Genomic DNA, 17,639 nt, shown 5'->3' on the forward strand with positions numbered 1-17,639 from the left:
TTCACAAAAAAAGGGGAGAAATTGAAAATACTTTGCAATAGCCACTGTGCAGGGAAACTACTCGAGTAAAACGAGATTTAGGGTTAACTGATAACTAACAGGACCATGCTGCTGGATGTGCACGGAGGATACAATGCATATGGTGGGACTTTATTTGAATAGACAAGTAACTTGAAACACTAATGCTAAACCAATCATGAAGTAAGACCGCAATTAAAATCGACAACAGTTATCTACAATGCCTAGTTGTCTAAAATTCAAAAGCAGTTATTTAAGAATATACAGTATTTTAAAAAATCAATCGAAACAAATGTGCTGAATCAGACTTAACATCGGTTACATAAAGGTCATTTTATTTATTTTGCCCCTTAGAAAAGTCAATCTTGTGTACTAGCGTCACAGAAATGACAGTCTGTTGCGATTGACCGACCGCAGGTTTAAAGACTATAGAAAGTAAGCCGCCAAAAGATAAACATTATTTCAGGTCGGATTTGAAGGGTTAGCGCTTGTAATAAACAGCATTAGGCCCACTCGCAGGGTTTCTCCAAGACCTCGTATAAGGAACTTATTTACAGAGGTGGAACTATCTACTGTAATTACTTAATTTATTACTTTTAATGTGGGTTATTTAGTAATTACATTGCAGCGTATAATTGGCGTTTTTCACTTGTTTGTTTTTACTTGTTTTTATTTATTATTATGATGATTTTTATCTTTCATATCTCTACGCATGTTGGATTAGGTCAAGCGATTACAGTTTCTTACACCAGCACGAAAGAAAGCAAAGCATCTCTGCTGTAACAGCATGCATTCATTCTCTGCACTTCAGGGCATCTGTTAAGAATACTGTAACGTTTTTTCTTTGGGAGAAGAAGCGCTTTATTTACGCGTTATTTTAAAGTTTTTACTAGGGGAGTTTAGAAACGCATTATTTATTTTCCATACTAGACCCCATCCTTATGTTTGGGTAACATTTCTTCCAAAACGAGGGATTCAGGCAGATTTATCTATTTATTTAATTATTTTCTTGTGATGCAAAACAACTAAATTAACGTGACATGCTGGGGAGTTCTTCTAAGAGTTATATGGTTTTCTTATATTAAAGGGTAATACACCGCACAGCAGATTATCAAACCAGATTAAAAAAAAAAGAAACGCGTGCAATCTGTCACGCTGGTAAAATATGTATCGCAAATCTCCCAAAATATAATCTTTTGGAATCATATTCTGAATACTGTTTTGATTAAAAATTAGAGTCGAGCATGATGCAAAACTAATATATAAAAGGAATTTAAGAGCACAGCTTTAATATTAAGAATTTAAAAAAAAAAAAAAAAGGTTCGGGGCATTCAGGTCTAGAAATTTTATCGTTAAGTTCAATGTTGTTGAATATTTTATTTATCATATATATATTATCTATATATATATATATATATATATATATATATATATATATATATATGTATATAATAGGTATTATTTTCTATATTTATCATAGTATTCAACCCTTAATGTTATGTGTATACAGGATATTCATTTCTTTCCACTCATCTATTTGAAATAGTTTTCAACCCGCTGTATAATACAACAATGATTACACGGGTTTTAATAAGACAGTGATCAAAACTTGCTTTTAATAATTACAATTAGCATTTTACCTTACCAGTGTGGACTCTTTGGGCCAAGGTGTTTAGTCTGGCTTCAAACACAGCAGCGGTATTAATATTTGATGAAGGTATTTAGATTACCCACAGACGTGACAGATTGCAGTCTGGATGGGAATTGGGCAGCTAAAATGAAAATACAAATAAAAAAAAACGATGGCCTTTATTTTATACATTTTAATTAAATTTATCCTTATACAGTCCGGGGTTTATGCAAATTCCCCTGAGCTTTCCCCGTCGATCATTCCTTATTATCCACTTTTGGAAATTCTTATAGGAGCAAGCAAGTAATTAATCTTTCCTGGTCAAGTATACATACATATATATATATAATATATTATATATATTATATATAATTATATATATATATATATATATATATATATATATATATATATAATCCATATCTTTATAATATATAGGTATATAGAAATATAATACCACATAAATCAATTTCATTCGCTTAAAGTATCGACCTGTCATGACCGTATGGCCCTCATGAAAATAATCTCTTTAGAGAGTTTTATGAATAACATAGTAATTTATTAGTAGTAGTAGTATTGTTATTATTAGTGGAGGTCGTGTCCGTGTGAATGGGTACATATGTTCCCTCGTCATGACCAATTCAATAGCAAGGCAAACTCTGCCCTACAGACCACTCTTTGTCATTCTATTTAGGGACAGGCTGACAATCTTCATCAGCAGGACTGGTTCCACACAGGCTGGAAATCATTTTACTCAATCCCTTTAATGGCAAGAAAATACAGAACTCTGCTGTACTTTGCCCCGTGTTTATTTACATGCCCGATTACAACCCTTGGCGAGCACAGCCTTCTGTACAAGACAGCCCTGCCAAGCTGATCCAACAGGAGACAGCTTAGTTACAAACTACACTTTCAAGATGCATTACCGCAGACTGGGGGGCAAACAGTTATAGTCATATTAGATCACTGCTATTGCAGTTAAGAACAGTGTGTTATAGAAACTCCAGCTCACAGTAGCCCATTTCATATACTGTAGATGTAATGCTTCATTGTATAGAAACTGACTAGCTCTGCGTTGAAAGGTTAATTAAAAGTCGAGCTGTAAAGAAAAGCCGCCAAACATTACTGTAGGTAATGATGCATACAGAATAGGATTACCAAAGAAACAAAATACCTGAGGGTAACTCAGGTGCAGCAAGAGCGAGGAGCTCTCGCATATCACCCGCTGTGCTTAGAGCACAGCTAATAGATCAATCTGTGTCTGCTTTCTGTTTCAGCTTCACAGCTCTGAATACAGTTAAAGCAGAGATTTCCTTTCGGAGTAGTTCCTTAAACCAACAAAGAGGATTAATATGCATTTATAACTACTGTAATAAATACCCAGCAATAATAGATAATTTACGTTACCAGCATTGTAAAGGTGTTTGATTATGAAATACAGTTTGAATCTAAGGTAACACAATGTGCTTTAAAAAGGACAACAGGTTTGTGTTAAATTCAACTAAAAGCAAGTGTGCTGTGCAGGCATTTAACACAATTAATTTTCTTAGTACTGTGTCAAAAAAGTATGCAAATATTCCATAGTGTTTTACATTTTCTTACACTGCTGTTTATGAACAAACCTGTAATTAAACTTATATAACTTAAATAATCTTGCACTGAGGAATCTTATCTCAAGTGGGGGGTGTTAAGGATGTAACACTGACTGCCAGACAAGATAGACAAAGTTCACAAGCATGCAGACATGCTGTCAGTGGGGAGGGATTCCACTGGTGAAGACACTCTGTAGTGCACAATGGTTTGGAGTGTGCTTCCCAGGACGGCAGTATAGGGTAATGCATGCAAGTTGAAATGGAACAGTGGCAGAACTAGCTTCTATTCTAGAGGCCCACAGAAACGATTGACTTCCAGCAAACTATTTGACTTAAAATACACTGAGCACCACAAACTAGGGCCTCATTCAACTACTCAGGCGTTTGCTCAAAGTGTCCGTCGCTGCACGCCGTCTCTCCAGTCTGTCAACTTCTATTCACCCCCAGCAGAAACTAACAAGCTTGAACCATAACACCAACATTTAGGAACGTTTGCAAATGTTTGAGTAGTTGAATACAGCCCAGTTAAACACAGACTTTTGTTTGAAATCACGCATGTATCAGATGTGTGGAATATTCAGATTGTATTTCCTTTTGATGCATGTACTGAATTCTGATGGGGCTTAACTCTAAACTCAACTAAACCCTGACACCAAGGCTAAACTTAATTTAATATTGATGTTCAAGGGCGCTGGAACTAGGTATGCTGGGGGTGTGGCAGCACCCCCTGGCTTTGCATGGCTTCCATCATACACAGGGGTCACAGTTTTGTTCAATGGCTTTTAGCACCCCTACTTTAAAAATGGTTCCAGTGCCACTGTTGACATTCACTATTTTTCATTGGAATGTATTGTGTGCAGTATACTAAGTGAATGACCAGATTTGTCCATGCATCAAATGGTTAATTTCTTTACATGTCACTCTTAGAAAGGTCAGAATCACACTGTATGTCCGACCAGGCAAAATCTTCTTGACAGCTTATCACTCCAGTTCAATAATGCTGCACTTCTAGACTGGTATAATATATACTGCATAAAGATTTTTGAAAAAACAAGTTATTATTATGTACTGTTACTGTTAATAGCAACAACAATAATAAAGTTGTCAAAACCTCCAGTGCCCTCAATGTAATTATGCTTAAAAAGATTGTTTAATCAGGTTTAGAAGCAGCAAACTGGGAAGGTATGATTTAGTGTTTATTTATGATCTGTACAAGATGATGATTGATGTGTCCCTCGCTGGTTTAGGAAGTTTATATAACAAAGTTTTCATGCTGATGGGCTCAGAGTTCAAATGTTGATGAGGGGGACAATGTACACACTTCATTACGTTTCGTCAAAGGACGCAGTGAAATGTGTGTACCACATTGTTCCTGTGCATGTGTTTTCCCCTGGAATCTCTGGTCGTTGATGTCTCTATAAGTCCTTGCTAATGAATTTTGTCAAAGATAATTATCGGCTCCAAAGAGCGGGCCAAGTGTTGATGAAAGCTGGCTTTGTGTTAAAGAGGGATGTGTTACGACCCCAATACTTCCTGTGCCCTCCGCATGACCGTCCCTCTCCCTGCTCTGATAGTGCAGGGTGACCCCGATCCATCCCTGTGCTCTCCTGTTCTGATGGCTAGGGTCACCCCATCCTTACTTACTGTGTTACAACAAACAGGAGCCAACCAGGCTGCTGCCTGTTCCCGTCCTAATTGCTTGATTGAGACTCTGCCGGCCCGATTCTTCACAAACAAAGGTATCCCCTAACGTAAACAGCAGAGTTCATATCTCGAAGTGGAAATCGATGACTTCTGCCTGACCAAAGAAAAAGAACACGCTTTATCATTGTCTAGCTCTCACACAGTAACATTCCTTATTAATTGCAAACCAGGCTGTTCTTTGGAATTGTCCATTCTGTTTATATTCAACAATGAATTATGGATTGAGCGGGGTTTTTTTTGTAGTAGTATATAGCGTGGTATGCTGTAATTTACACTTGTATGGCTCAATTCTGTGCAGTATACAGTGGTATTAGCCACGCCTTTTCGTTTATTTGAAATTGTAGTTTCAATAATTTTAACATTTTGTCATTAGATTAAAACCAAATAGAACTGTGCTATGTTTAACAAAGAGACTAAAATCAGCACACTAGTTAATAATGAAGACACAAACTTCAGGTTCAAGCAATTCTATACAGGATACTAAGCTTCCTGGCTGTACACAGGCTCACATAACACATGGTACACAGTGGAATAGGATTGCCACAAAACAAAAGCAACTGAACAACAAAAACATGTCAAGGACAATATTGTGGCCTTCTGCATGAATGTGTAAGAGAGCCCTGCGACTTTATCATCGTCTGGTTCATTTTAATCCTCTCATCTTTTATTCTTGCCTTTCCTTTCCTTTTCTTGTCTGGGTGTTTTTTTTTTGTATCGTGCTGATTAAACAACATTAGTGGATGTCCGGGGCTCTGTAATGCTGACATTATGTTTCAGTCTTATCTGTCTTTCCACCTTTCCAAACGTGTGTAACTATTGATACAGTTCGACTAACAAGAAGCAAAGAACACATACGTTTCAGAATGCACTGATGAAGGCACAGACCACACTTGTCTTGTTTTTATTTTTAAATAACTCATGAGTTAAAGATTTGTGGGTAAGACCCACAATCATCAAATGAAAAAAATGCATTAATAGCAAATACAGGTATTTTTCTTTCAAAATGACTCACATGATATAAACAGTAAAGAAATGTGTATCATTAATTTAAAAAAACCTTGTAAAATAACGCAGTACGATTAAACGATTCACAGATGTGATTTAAATAATTTCCTTGCAGGTTTCTGCAGAATAAACGTAGATGTTACAAGAACCACAACATGGTATGTGTTGCTAAGAAACATTACAAGCTGAAACACTTAATGGTATTTGTGTTTCAACCAGATACTGTAACTATGTTTAGCTGTTTTGATTTAAATGATAGGCCTTTGTTCACCTCTATTTACAGAGGCTGTCATTTTAAAAGCAGTAGTTAATGCACAGTCATGTATCTGAGATATGGGAATAACCAGTCTGTTGTTCAGTGTTTCAGTTATATGCATTAAAGCAAGCAGCATCCTCTTGTCTTTACTGATATAAAAAACAGGGCAAGATTTAAAACATCTGCTGTATTCTACACTGCATGAACTGAACATACTGCAATGCACATTTGCTAATTGAAGACTTCTACACAAACTTGGTAGGTAGGCCTCAGTGGGTTTGTCACTGAGCACAGCGCTTTCAAGAGCAATTTCCGCTGAATATGTTTTTTGTATGTTTCAAAACAAACACATAAAATTTAGTTACAGACTCAATGTGTTAAAATTAATTGAGGCAGTTTATTGGCAATTCAAGGTCTTTTGTGTTGGTCTTTGAAAATCTAAAACACTGCATAAAGGAAACGAGCCTCTGTGTTAATTTGATCTTCATGTAGCCATATACCAGTCCCCTGGATAATTAAAATACTGAAAAAAAAATACTTTACATTGCATGGTAATTCTACTGTATATGCAATAACAGAATTAAAAAATAGCAATTGCTTTAACATTTAATGTTGTAATAAATATGCAATTACAATGCAATTAAACACCCCTATATGTAATTACTGTGGTATTATGCTGTGATTAAGACACATGTGTTGCACTATTAAATATTTAAATCTCACAATGTTTGAAAGGCAATTCTACTAGTTAAGTAAAAATGTACTTAATAGTTTCAAGGAGTTAAGCTACGTAAAGCAATATAAAACACATGTAAACACATCTGTTATTGCTTGGCAATAAACAAATGTTTGTATTACTTAAGTCAACATTCTGCACGAACGGTTATAAGCCAACGTATGATATACCTCCAAAAACAGTCGCTTCATTACTGCAGTCATTAAATATGTAAAGTCATAACATGCTTCCATTCTGAAAAAGAACAATAGATCTTTACAGGTCATGTGCAGACCACACACGAATGATCTTCATTTTAAACATGAAAGGGAACGCAATAAATACGTCTGCATACAAAAATGGAAGCAGGACAAGCACTTTTTGATTAGTTTCTTTAGAAAGTCGGACAGTTCCCTACAACACAGAGTGCAGCTAACTTTCCTTTGCAAGGACATCATCATGTAAATAAGTCCCTTTTAGATATCACAATAACATACAGTATTAGATACATTAACAAATAATAAAAAAAACATTCTTTTTTTCAATAATAACGACTTAGTCAATGTGGCATACGAATGGGGCAGTAATGGTATTCACTGTATTATGGTTTAGTTTAGCAGAGTTCAGAATGGAATTGGGCTCAGTATACATCGAAAAGAACATTTACACGTTCAAATAATCAATTATTATGTTGTTTTTTTTTTAATTTGTGGTGCACATAATTGCACACAAGACTGTCTTTATATAAGAGTACAGTCTCACATTTGTCTGTTAAATGAAAACTTGCAACTGCTGTTAGAGGACTGTTACTAATAAGACCTGCTTCTTCAGGTGGCGCCCTCTGTAGGTTGAATGAGTAGTTCAAGCCCCACGAATCACCAGACTGTGGTCCCTTTTCAGCACTAACAATGCTTTTCAGCATTAACAACTGCAGCTTACTAGTACAACCCAAACAAGAAGATTCCCATTGCACTGCAGTTTGAGCTTTGCTGGGACATTGATTAGTCACTACTGAGTTTAGAGGCAGCCGCAGAGATGAAAGGCACAGGCATGCTCAACTTGGCTTTACGTAAAACCTGGAACGGCTCAATCCGCTATGCCATGAGGATCTTATTACTTCCATCCATGCATCCCATTCACATTGTGTGTAAAGCATACAGAAATCAGGTGTTGGCCAAAGTTTTGAAGGATGCATAACTAAAGACAGCCTTCATATTTATGTATTTTTCTCTCAACAGTACTTAAGTTTAAAGTAAATGCAAATGTCTGCTATTGAAAGGTCTGCTTGTTACATCCGTTTTTAATAGGGATGAAAGGCACTTGATACACACAGTATGGGAATGGTCTTCTCTGTGATTTAAAGGCTGTGTGGTATTATATATAGTATAGTAGGCTACATTATTGCAATCATCTTATATTAGGAGCCTTGAGAACAGTCTGCCTTAAAATAAAACCCATTCATTCATATTTCCAACTATTATATCATTAACAAGAGCAGGGCACAAAAGTTTGGGACATGCTAATAGTTTTCTTGTGGTGCGGTTGTTTCATAAAGAAGAAAATAAATAAATGAAAAAAGGATGTGTTCATTTCTCTCAGCAAAGACTGCATTGTGCAAGACAATTATCTTCACTGGTGGTCTGTGTACTGCCTCTCGTGGATGGAGCCCGGCTGCATCTGCTACACATTCCCCACCCCCCTTTCTTATTTCTTTCAATTTAGTTTCTAAACTCACTGCGGTTTTCCAGAAAGACCCCACAACAAACCAGCGCTGCATTTCTGCACTCTTTGTGGCATTGGATGGCAGCACAGAACATGTAAAATTTGTTACTAATTTTAAAGCTGGCAAAGCTCGATTCCCTGGATAGCTGTAGAGTTCCAGCAGGCACTAAGCTAGCCCCCCACCCCGACCACAACCCACAACGCTAACAGAGCACAAGGAACAGTAGCTTTTAGTTTCCTACCACCTTTTATTAAAAAAACAAATATATTAAAATACAGCGCTGTGTTATACTGTTTGTAAGACAGTGCTTACAGAGGCTGCATTTCTTTCACTCACCCTTATATGATGAATATTTATAGTGCATTGCATCTCATTTTAAAAAAAAATGTTTTTACCAAGAACACCACAAAACTATTGTGAGAAGCAGTGTACAGTAATCTCTGCACGGTTACTATAGTGCTGCACATACAAGAGCTGCATGGTCTAATTGTGAAGACTCCTGGGATACCTTACCTGTCTCATTCTGCTCCACTTTGCTCTTGGTGTTTGGTGCAGTCTGTCCTGCACCTCTGTTCCCTTCCTGCTCCTGCCCAAATCGGTCTGACCTGACCAGGGACTTCACTGGGAATAATGAACTGGTGAAATTGTGCAAATATTTTGCCATATAAAAAAAACCCTACCTGGTACAAGTCTGTATGTCTAACTGGGGTTATTATACTATATTTACAGGACTTTCACATGATCCATTTATTCTTTTTTTTACATACAAGTGAAATACAATTTCATAAAATGACAGTAGGGTTTATCATCCTGTTATTTTTTTTTTTTTTTTTTTTTTTTTTTTACCTGCCTAGAAAACCAATCCTTCATGTTTGCTGTTGACAAGGTCATAGTTTCTGTTGTTGTTGTTGTTGTTGTTGTTATTTTTGACCTCCCTGAACACCACTCTTTTTATCTCACTGGGTTTTCTATTGTCTCACTGCATCTATTTAACTGCGTGAGCCTCAATGTGATTGCATATGTCACTTGTGGAACTTTAGTGACCTCTAGAGACCACTCTATCCACATGCAATATGGAAGCAAAGTGACAGCTTTGGCTCTGTACAGTAAGGATGACAACATGTAACTATATCCAAGTTGAGCTGGAACACAGGGCCAGATACAAATAAAGGAACGGTATTTCCATGGGCCATGCATAATAGCTTAGTTGTTTAACCCACAATGCGCATTGCAAAGCCTCACAAACTACAGCCAAGCCTCACAGCTCAACAGTGCCATGCGTTTGCAGCTAACACATTAAACAGCAGTCTTGCAATCCAATATGCATTCTTAACAACCCCAGAGGTACTTGACATCCAGAAATATCAGAGCTGTGGATCGCTTGTATTAATTGTGCTCCCTACCGTGGCAAGAGGTGATCAACAATGGACACACAATACTGTAAATCTACCCTGTAGCCATTCCTGCAGGAAAGGGAGTGAAAGACGTCAAAAGTGGTTTAACTCAAAGGTTTGAAAACGCATGTGTAAACTGCTTTTTGTTTAAGATATACGTTTCAATCTTCACAATTGCAGGCTATATTTATCTTTTACAGCGCTTTCCCTGATGTGGGACCCGTGGACTTGCCATAAACAGGACCGATCTATAGTGCGTTTCTTTTTCCTATTTTTTTTTGTTTGTTTTTCCTCAGAATAATCCAACACGTTGCTTCTTGCCACCAGAACTCTAGTCAAACCTTAATTCAGACAGCATGTTCTTCATATAGGAAACTAGTAGCAAATGCAAATCACCGTTGTGGATAGCTGTGGTTGCATTACATTGTAAATTTGTAATCATTTCTTTAGTCAATAAGAACACAGAGTTTGCTCAAGTGCAATGATCGAGTGATGAAGGAATCAGTCTTTATGCATTTTCTTTAGTTATTAAGGTAAATAGTCATTTATGCTGGTAACTTGTGTGTTTATGATTTGGCAATGGTGCATCCTGGAAAAGCAAAATTGCTAGATCTTCAGTAGGACACCAAAGCTTTATTTTATTAGCAGTGATTGGGAGGCCATACCTCATAAGAGAAGGCTCTTGCCCTTAATCTGTTTTAGTTAATGGGATTACAATCTCCTCATGAACCTTATGTATTCAGCAAAGGCTATAAACCAACAATCAAAATGAATTGTGCTAAGCAGAGTTTGATTTAAACCAGGTAGTCAAAAATGAGAGCTGACCCTGCTGCGAGGATGATATTGAAAACAGTCACAATGCAACGCTGTTAAAAAACATGAATCAAAACTGCCGCGACCAGTGGACGTATTTCTAAAATTGCTTAGTTGCATAGAAGTCCCTTTAGTGCAGCAAGGACTTTAATAAAATTGATTTTCTGAGTACAGCCTTTTAGCAGCTATAAGCTTGAAATATGAAGCCTTCATTGTTGAAAGGGTTTCATTTTTTGCCCTGTAACTAATTATCAAGGGAAGTATATTCCAAATTCTCCACAGCTGCCATTTCATAATTAAACAGCGCTAATAATGACAATAATAGAAAACTGCAGACTTAAAACAGCCTGGTACCGGAGTGGGGCTGTGTGGTTTAGAAACAGCCTGGCACCGGTGTGGGCTGTGTGGTTTAGAAACAGCCTGGTACCGGAGTGGGGCTGTGTGGTTTAGAAACAGCCTGGCACCAGAGTGGGCTGTGTGGTTTAGAAACAGCTTGGTGCCGGAGTGGGGCTGTGTGGTTTAGAAACAGCCTGGCACCGGAGTGGGGCTGTGTGGTTTAGAAACAGCCTGGCACCAGAGTGGGCTGTGTGGTTTTGAAACAGCCTGGCACCGGAGTGGGCTGTGTGGTTTTGCTTCTTTTCATTTAGAGACTTCTGCAATGAACCTTTATCGAAAAAGTGCACGACATGCTTGTTTACAAAAGAACAAACTGCTGCATTTATTCCATTGTAAGGAAAATTTGCTTCCCTGTGTTTTCTGCACTTGCCATTAAAGGGTTCTTAAGTGATTACCTTGAGCTGCACAAATTCTGTATGCATCTCTTTAAATGTATTTGTTTATTTGAAATCATATAAAAGCTGAATGTTTCCTGTAAAATGTGTTCCGTCATGCTCTGAATTTCTTTTAATTCAGCATCCACGTGCTCACGGCTTAGAACTTGCATATATCATCATGCATTGTGAATAATCAGGATAACGGTTTAAACCAAGGAGCCCCTGAGAGACAAAAATATATAATTTCACAAGGCAACCACTGTATAAACCACGGTACTGTGAACCTGTTTGGGTCCAGGCATAAAATAATGAGACCTTCGTTAGCAGCCTGACTACTATATGGCTAGTCAACATATATCTAAGATGTATTCCTCTTAAATGACAAGGAGAATTATTGCAGTAGTTTGAAATAAAAACACATATTTCCCTTCTAAATGATATCCCTCAGTGCAGTAGAGGTCATTTTCCACATCTGTAATCCAATGCGCCTTGCAGAGAGATGAGTTCAGTAGGATGTACAGAGAGCTCTGTTGACAAAATTAATTACTTGGATTGACTTTATTTATTTTTTCAACCATGCACAAAAACCTAAATCTCACACATGTCTCTGCAGGAGACAAAACCTTGATTACAAGTAAAGAATCGCTGGCCATACTTTAGTTTAAGGATCTAATTGATTATAAAACACCTATAAAAGAATCATCAACATTAACAATATTAATAATGTTTTAATCACACATCAATATTGAAAAGCTTCACTTCAAGGTTAGAAATGCCTTAGTTATTGTGCATGTGCTTGGTAGAGCCTGTTACTGTTAATAACAATTGCCTAATATTGTTTTAAACACTATTTACAACAGTTTTATAGATGCATATGTGGTTCTTTATTAAATCCAGGTTCTTTTATATTTGAGAAATGGCAGACTGTGTCTATTGGGTATAACAGATTCACACCACTGAAACGAGAAAGGTCTATCTGTCCAGTTTTAAAATGTCTGCATTGTTCATTTTTATCAGCTCTGTTGATTCATCAGTCAGTGTCATGAATCTACTCAAATACCTGGGAACTGAAATTCGAAACAAAGAACGAGCCTCTGAAAAGAATCTTAAATAATCTGTTTAAAACTTGCATACTGCGTAAGACACCAACAAAACAGAGAGTTTTACACATTAACAGCTAGTTTAAATTATTAAATAGCTTTCATAGAATAATTGACCAGATTTTTTGTGTGTGTTCCAACAGCTTGCCGGAGGTACTTGACATTCACAAATGATCTGTAATGTAAATGACATAATTGTATTTTTACATATTTTAACATCAAATGGAATGATTGACTACAGACTTTGAGCCATCTACAGGTGGGGGTCAATTATCATTTGAATAATCGTTCTGCCACACAAGAATAGCATTGCCATGAAGTGTGACATATTCTTATCTCTATGCATTTCAATGAAGTCAGGCTGGTACATAAAAGGTTATCACCTAGGAAACATATTTTCCTAAGCACAAGTTAAACATGCAAGCGAGATCAACACAGATATTCAATTTAGCCAGTCAACCCTAACCTATAAATATTTTAACAAAATCCAATGAGGATAGTCTTTTTTTTCTTTGATCCCATTTCCTCCAAACAGCATGGAAGTCGTACCTTGGGGGGGGGTGGGGGGGTGGGGGGGGTGGGGGTTAAATTACATAGTACCCCAAGTATCCCCCCTCGCCTCCCTAAAATGTATCTGGGTCATAGGGAATGAGCGGAGAGATTTAACAATCAAGCACTGTGCTCTCGTGGCCACAAAGTTCAGGGAACATAAAATAATCTATACTTCTGAGCTGACAAACCTTACCTGACACCCAGCTCTCTCTCACAGGGACCCGGGATCAGCATTAATCATACGTTACATGGAGCAAAATGAAGGAAAACTGGGCCAGGCTGAAAGTGAGATGGGGGTTATGCAGGCAAGGAGTTTGATCAATAATGTACCATATAATATCCAACATTTGGTTGATTCTGTTATATAACCTAGATATTGGACACAGCTATCATATTGCTCCCATGCTGAATGAAAAACACCACTTCTTAATTGCAGGGAAAGTGCAGGGAGCCCCTGAGGGTTGGCTAACCTACAGATATTTAGATTATTACTGCTGCAGATTATAACACATGTCCTGTAGGGATTTGCACTAAATTGTAGTAAAATATAGTGATGTTCAATTGCATTTGCAATGTAGATGTCCAATTGCATGAGAAAAGTTTTTCTTTTCTCCCAGTAGACAAAGGCAAAACCTGGTAACATTGCACATCAGTTGTGTTTAACTACACTGTAATTGCATCGTGATGGCATAGTAATAACATTGTAAATGCACAATTACTAATTACAAGTTCAAATTAATGAAGCCATATATTTGAACTGCGTGCCCCACATATGTACACCATAGGCCTGCATGTAAAAATAAATATCTATTGAAAATGAATTTCTTTTTTCAAATAGCTTTGATTTTAGCATGTTTGCCTATTTATATTATTGACCTATTTGGGTTCTCAACAGTTCTCTCTCTATCTCTCTCTATTTCTCTTCCTGTAATGCGCTTGCAATACTATCCACTACAATGCACAATTCAGGAACAGTACGCCAACATAAAACTGACAAGGTACTGAACTGGGAGGGGAAAAAAATCCTCAAAAGAAACTAAAAACTGGACTCTCCAAGCCTTTTTGTTCAAACAAACCACCCGCAGAGACCTCAATCAGCATCCTGGCCTGACAGCAGACCTGTGACTGCTGAGATAGAGTAACTGTACTGATTTAATGGGGAAGTCATTGTAGAGGCACGCTGTATGGCACAAGGTGAAAACTCTAGCTATTTGTCAATGTGCTGCCCATGTCAAAATGTCAAGAGCAGGGACACTTGGAGATGAACTTCTGTGTTAGCCAGAAGACAAGTCTTATGTTCTTACCAGGAATACGTTGTCAGGGGCGAGTCAAGCTGCCAGTTAAGTGCCTTGAATGACTAACTGTCCAAACTCCAAAGCTTTCTGATAGGTGGTTTTAATGTGAGCCAGGGAGCTCGGTGGTCGTTGCTTATTTATCAAACGTTCAGAGCCTGGCCAGCCGATAGTGTACTGGAAGTCAGGCTGCATTCGTGCAGGTGCTTTGGATTATTAAAGGGGCTGTTATGTTTTCAAATTGAAACAGACGAGAAACACGTGTTTAGACGTCACGTAAAATTATTAGATATGTATTGCACTGTCATCCAAACTTGAAACATGACATAGACAATTCCACTAAAACAAACATTTCCTCATAGAATATTTTAGCCAGAAGCTCGTACAATATGTAATCACGTTTGTAGCTGGCTCCTTCGCAGAAGAAAACAATACTTTAATTGCATTAGCACTAAATCATAATCCCAGCTGCTCATCCATACACAATGCCACAAGCTTAGCACAGCGATTTCCTGATCATTTGCATTACAAGAGTCTGTCAGTCTGGGAGAAAAATGCAGCACCTGCTGGTATGTTTTACTACTAACTATACTAACGAAGCAAAGACAAAACACAGAAAGACACACAAAATAAACACAGTCTTTTTGAGTACAGTAAATGAGGGAAATGGTATTGGAAGATGTAGTTATAATGCAAAAGTCAGTGACAACGTCTTAGCAGAGTCCAGTTGTAAAAGAGGCCATGACTGGTGACATTACAGTCTGGGATATTCTGGAAGTCTTGTTTGCTTTATAGGTGTATTAGGTTGGCATGTAGGTAAGGGCAATATAGAGGCCCTGTAATAGATAACCTTTATGAGTACCAAGAAGTTTTATATGATTAAGAGTAATAATGAAACAAGAATCAAGAACCATCTAAATATCTACAGCATTATCATTAAATACAAATAAGCAAAAGTTAATAGCCATCATAGGTCAAAGTGGTTTCATGGCACAGAGTAAGCTTTTTTTTCCCCATGAAAAAACATGCAGTCGGAGCTGCTTGATCACACTTCCCAAACTAACAGAGGACTGCAGCATATTTAAATGTCCCATAGTTTTTCAATGTCCATCTGTTACTTTGCACTTCTTCAAAACAAGTGCTCTTGAAATTCCCTAGACTAATTACTATGTAGACACACAGAAGTGTTCAAATCCATGCATGTCGGTCTGAATATATATTTGTGTACCAGAGGACCACTGGGGAATTCTGAATTGAAAAAAAAAAAACTTAAAATCTGCTGGACATACAGTAAGTACTGTATATCAAATCCTGTGATTTAGTTTAACCCTTTCATGCATGGCGACCTCGTATGAGTTTCAGTTGTAAGTTGGGAACACACTGCAGTTCGACGAGGGGCTTTTAACTTGGAAAAGTAATTTCTTTTGCAGCAGTCAAATGGGTGGTAGAACTGTTGAACAATGTGTGGTTTATAATGGTTTATATGAATTTAAGATTTTTAAAGACCACATCCCGCATGCTGTTGCAAAGATCAGCAGTAAAGCAGAATCAATAGAACAATGTACAGTATTACACTGAGTTAGTGAACTCCTCACAACATCTGCCACCATCAAGACAAGCTATATTGATCCTCACTGTTTCCAGCAAGACAATTTCATAATTCTAAACTAAAGCAGATTCTTAAAGCACCTTAACAAGCTCTATCACTCTTTATTACAAGTTAAAGTTAAAGCATGGCCGCTGTATTTAGATCTATTGCAATAAGCGTCTCTGCAACAGAAGATTCTGGCAGTGCTATTTTCCAAGTGGGTTGGAAACTGCCCATGTGCACCACAGATACAAATCTTCTTCACAGTGGTCAAGCCAGCAAGTTGCTCGCTGTAGTCCTGAAGTGTACATTTACAAAACCCATATAATTGTTCAAGGCGAAGCCTTTGAAGCAAGAATGAATGTGGCTGTAAGACTGAATTCTCATCTTATCGTAACAGAGGCTGGTCTCTTTGTCAGAAAGTTAGGGTGTAACAGCAGACCAGTGTACAAGCCCACCCATGCAGCTGTACCTGATTTGTGAATGAACAAAGCACTGCATCCCCCCCTCTCCTTTATACCCCTCAGTCTGTACAGCCCTCTCCTTTTACAATTACCAAATTCAGCACGACAAATATTCTTACAAATTAAAAACCCACACAGATATTCTATATTGAGAAAGAAATAAAGAAAGCAAGAAAGAAAATAAGCATAGATGTACAGATATCCTTAAAAGTCATGCACTCCTTTTTCCTTTCACTTCTTGAAATTCAAACCGAGGCATCAATCATTCACAAGTTAATGACACATGCAGCCCATAAATCTTTCAAAGCCTGGTCAATAGAGAGCGAGGCAGTTCCTGTCCTACAGCTGGTTAAATAAGACTGCGAAGGGCCCATGTGGACTGCTCTGTGTTGCTGGAATGCTTGCCAACACTGCTTTGATCTCTGCTTGTGTAACAGATAGTTCAGGGCTTGGGTCTGAGCTGCAAACTGATCCAAATGACTTTACAAAAAAAGGAGACAGCTCGAGCAGTGCCACAGGAAGACCCTGAAATATTTATCACACTCAAGCAGCATCGATGACACCCATCTCTTGTTAATAAGGACACCTACAGGTTTGTTTCATCCCGTGAGCAGCAGGCAGGTGCCACTGGCTGGAATTACAGTGGTGTCTGATGTGTCCCCGTCTGTTTCATTTGTGTGCTGTGGGGTTTTTGTTTTATTTGTTTGTTTGTTTGCTTGCTCTCAATTAGCATGTCGGATGGCAGGGAGCCACGGGTGAGAACACAACGTTACCAAGGCGAGGCTGTATAAGGACAGCACTCCAGCTTCTCTTCTCAAACATAACCACCACATCACACGTCCCTATCTTTTATATCAGTGCAGCTCTGATATTCTGGAGTGCCACGGCTCCACTCATATGCTAGGCAATGCCCGTTATGACGCGCTTCCTCCGGAGGCAAATACTACAGGGACATCCATGCAGAGAATTCCCATTCAGTATAACCTGCGTTATTCAGAGTAAGAGCAAGAAGATGCCAGT

The sequence above is a fragment of the Polyodon spathula genome, chromosome 21 (genome assembly GCF_017654505.1).
Source record: "Polyodon spathula isolate WHYD16114869_AA chromosome 21, ASM1765450v1, whole genome shotgun sequence".
Classification (NCBI taxonomy): domain Eukaryota; kingdom Metazoa; phylum Chordata; class Actinopteri; order Acipenseriformes; family Polyodontidae; genus Polyodon; species Polyodon spathula.